Source organism: Haplochromis burtoni, unplaced genomic scaffold, assembly GCF_018398535.1.
Source record: "Haplochromis burtoni strain Fernald_Lab_line unplaced genomic scaffold, NCSU_Asbu1 Contig_1, whole genome shotgun sequence".
Taxonomy (NCBI): Eukaryota; Metazoa; Chordata; class Actinopteri; order Cichliformes; family Cichlidae; genus Haplochromis; species Haplochromis burtoni.
Genome location: NW_024582362.1, coordinates 2,172,938 through 2,177,239, shown reverse-complemented (window position 1 = coordinate 2,177,239; position 4,302 = coordinate 2,172,938).

Genomic DNA, 4,302 nt, shown 5'->3' with positions numbered 1-4,302 from the left:
GGTTCAGTGATTTCCAGAGGGGTTTACACGCTTGAAGGATTTATGTTAGTATTTTTGCTGTGGCACAGCTGAGGTTTCAATTTATTGCTAGCAATTTTATCTTTTCTTTTGTTTTTGGTGAGCAGCTTCTCACTTAACGAGCAACTTCTCGCTTTTTTAGCATGCGTTTTCAAAACAACAGGCAACTTCCTGTGTCTTTCTGCTTTTAATTTACTTGTAAGTGGGTCACTGAGAAAGGTATAATCACAGACTTATGAATAAAAAAAAGACACGTATTTACCTTCGTCAACGTATCCCACTTCTGACACCAAAATTGAAAGAAACTCCGTCCCGGGTCTGGTCCGTGGATCGGGTTTCCCCGAGGCGTGGGCGTCTATAAGCAGAGTTTTGTCTTTACCCTATAAGATTCAAAATTATTCTTAAGTAACACTCAGCAATATATTCTCAAGTAGCACTCAGATATGCCGTCAGCGGGTTAGTTACGACGTCGGGAGCAGTTAGGAGAACAAAATGATACAGAGACTGTTCAGGTTGCTTTCCCAAAATCAACTCAAAGTTTTATTCTTTTGTGCAGCAGTATTTATAGGCAGAAAGTTCGTGTGTCAACAAGTTTCAAGTTAAAACCATATAAGGAAGGTCCCCCAGCTCTGAAAGAGGCCTTCTACAATCGTATCTCAACATACCTTTGACAGGTCCGTTAAACACTAGACAGTTAGAATCCTTTGTTCTACAATTGCAGTAAGATGCACTCTCAAGGCCTATAAATCTTATACAGAGGTCTCCTACATCCGTGAGTTCTGACACAACCCAGATGGTCTTCACATAAACATCTTCTGCAAGGGAGTGATAAGTAAAGCAAAACGGCCCTAATCAATCTGGCGCCCTAGGCAAGATTTTAGGTGGCGCCCCCCTACATCAGCAGTGTAGTGTAATGTTGTAACAAATAATATTTCTATTAAATAAGCTTTACTTTGTATTTAGAAATAATAGTACCAACTTTTTTTTTTTTCAACATTTGTGGCACTGGCGTGGCGCCCCCTGATGGACGGCGCCCTTAGCATTTGCCTATACGGCCTATGCCACGGGCCGGCCCTGAGTAAAAGAGTGATTTGTTGGTGTTTTCCCTCCAACCTTAGTATCTACTTTCACACCATAAAATCTTGAGTTGACAAAGCAAGAGAAAATGACGGTTAACATAAAGAGCATTGTTGAGTCACAGAATCTTCTGTCTAATATCATCAAAAAAGTACCCAGTAAATGCTCCCATAATACTAAAATATCTAACAACTGGAGTTCATCATTTGAAGCATTAAAAGTTAAATTCTGCAAAAAACTAAATGATTGTGATTGTTGATTTCTTGCTAGTTATTAACTTCTGTTTTTACCATTATTGCAGCTTCTGATGATTATTTTTGGTTTTCATATTTGTCCAGAGCTTCATCTATAATAACTGTAAGGTTAACAGTACTCTTGTCTGAATTATCTCTGTGTGTATGTGTGTGTGAGGGAAGACTCCCAAAAGTCCAACACATGTTATCCTATTTTTAGAGACATATTTGTGCAGCATATACAGAATCTAACCAAACATTAAAGAATTATTCAGGCTATTAATCTCTCTAATTTATTGTGTTTTACAATGATGGACATGGTCGTCCATACAGAAGATAATCAGTATTAAGACGTCAGCCACAGCTGAATTTCTTTGTAATCTTGAATTAGTCCCACTTGTCCAGCAGATATCCTTGTTATGTCTTCTACACATCTTGATCGTTTGTACATCTCCACCATGCTTTGACCGGATCATTCAGCCTTCCTTTATTTATTTAAATATATTAACTATTTAATCTAGTTGACCATCTTATAGTGGCCTTATTGCAACCTTCAACACATCATTTTCAGCTGTTTGTCTATACTGCATTTTTTTCCTTTAATTTGTATCACTTTGTGGCTGTATTTTCATCTCCCTTTTTTTTAATTTTGATGCTGTTTGCAGTCATTAAAATCTCTTTTTTTTCCTTTTTTTTTTTGCATCTACCATTTCCAGCTCCAAATGTAAACTAGAAAAGAGTAATAATTAAGCAGAGCACCCTGAAACTCACTTAAAAGCATGTGAAGAGAAGATACCCCCCAGAAAAAAACTAAACAAAACAACAACAACTAGGGAACAGTAAAATCTAATCTCTACAGCCTTAAACGACAAATAATAGTAATAAAATAATATCTAAACCACAGAGAGGCGTGTACACTAGAGCAGGGGTGTCAAACTCCAGGCCTCCAGATCAGGGGCCTGTTCTTCGTACCTCGCTAAGTAAGTTAGCTGGATTTGATTGTTGACGATTTCGCGTGATCCTGGATCGTTCGGTTCCCCGAAGCTCATCCGGGACTTGCTGTCATAGCAACAGAGCCGTAAGCGTAAACCTGCTCGGGAGCAGGTTTACTTTATGTAAACAGGATTAGATCGCGGCCACGCAGGTATGTCCGCTTCATTTATACGAAAGCAACAGCGATATTCCACCACTGTTTCACCATAAATAAATAACATCAATGTAACTAAAGATAATGCAGCACTTGATCCTTTATTGATGTCACACAGATACATACAGGTCATTTCCTAAAAAAGGGAAATGTACTATTAACATTCTATTACATGTATGTGATTATTACAGATGTAATTCATATTTCAGAGTAGTAATTGTAAATTACTTCGTGTAATCAAGATGAGAGACCACGGCTATAAAAGCGAAGGTGGATTTGGGAAGTCTGTCGCAGCCATGTCCTGTCCGTATACGCGAGCCACCCATTGCGGAAGGTGCAAGATTGATAAGGAGAGTTTTCAGAATTCAGCGTATATTGCGGGACAGACAGGATCCTTTAGCTCAGCGCGACAGTGTGCTCATAGAGAGATATCGATTTCCCGTGAGGGTATTATTACTTAACCAACTTGTTGACGAGGGGGTGCAGGACCACCACCTGTCTTTTTTTGCTCTGCCCTTTTCTTGGTTGCTGTTATACAAACAAACAGATTATTTCAGGGTCTCTTTCCAAGAGACTAAAAGCAATATAAGTGATAAATATTACCATTCTGTAGAATATTCTTATATTTCACTTTTACTTGTTCCCATGTTCTAGTGGGTCCTGTTGTGGCTCTAATGTGAAAGGGGATATAATAAAATCATAATTTAACATACAGAATCAGAAATCAGAAAGGGTTTTATTGCCAAATGTTGAGCAGGTTTACAACATTAGGAAATTGCTGCGGTGCTTCAGTGCAAACATACTGTCATAAATTCGCTTAAATAGACATGAAAATAAAATAAGAATAAGAATTAAAAGTGCTAGTAGAAAGATATATACATGATTCATGAGTGCAGGTGGTGATCAGTGCCAAACATGGAATGATGCAGTGAACACAGCGTAGGGTCATGTGTTAGTGGCGGGAACAGTCATAGGTTATTGTTCATGTGTCCAACAGCAGAGGGGAAGAAACTGTTCTTATGGCGAGAGGTTCTGGTGCGAATGGACCGGAGCCTCCTGCCTGAGGGGAGCAGGTCAAACAGACTGTGTCCGGGGTGAGAAGGGTCAGCTGAGATCCGAGCTGCACGCCCGCAGTGTCCTGGAGGTGTACAGGTCCTGCAGAGATGGGAGTCTGCAGCCAATCACCTTCTCAGCAGAGCGCACAACACGCTGCAGTCTCTGTTTGTCCCTGATAGTGGCTCCAGCGTACCACACGGTGATGGAGGAGGTGAGGATGGACTCGATGATTGCGTGTAGAATTGCATCATCGTCCGTGTTGGCAGGTTGAATTTCTTCAGCTGCCTCAGGAAGTACATCCTCTGCTGGGCTTTCTTATGACGGAGGTGATGGTGGGCTCCCACTTCAGGTCCTGGGTGATGGTGGTACCCAGGAAGCGGAATGAGTCCACAGAGGTGATGAGGGTGTCAGTCAGGATGATGGGGAGTGCTGTGTGCTTCTGAAGTCCACAATAATCTCACTGTCTTCTGGGCATTCAGCAACCGTGTAGCTATGGTGGTTGCCAGAGGGGCCGATGGCGCGATATGGCAGCCTCGCTTCTGTCAGTCTGCCCCAGGGCAGCTGTGGCTACAACCTGTAGCTGCCTCCACCAGTGTGTGAATGTGAGAGTGACTGAATAGTGGCATTGTAAAGCGCTTTGGGTGCCTTGAAAAGCGCTATATAAATCCCATCCATTATTATTGTTATTATTAAATTACTTACGAGTTTAATTTGTCAGCAACTTTCTGCCAGCCCTCTCTCCTTGCTTTTGCAGCCTTTGCAGTGTTCCTT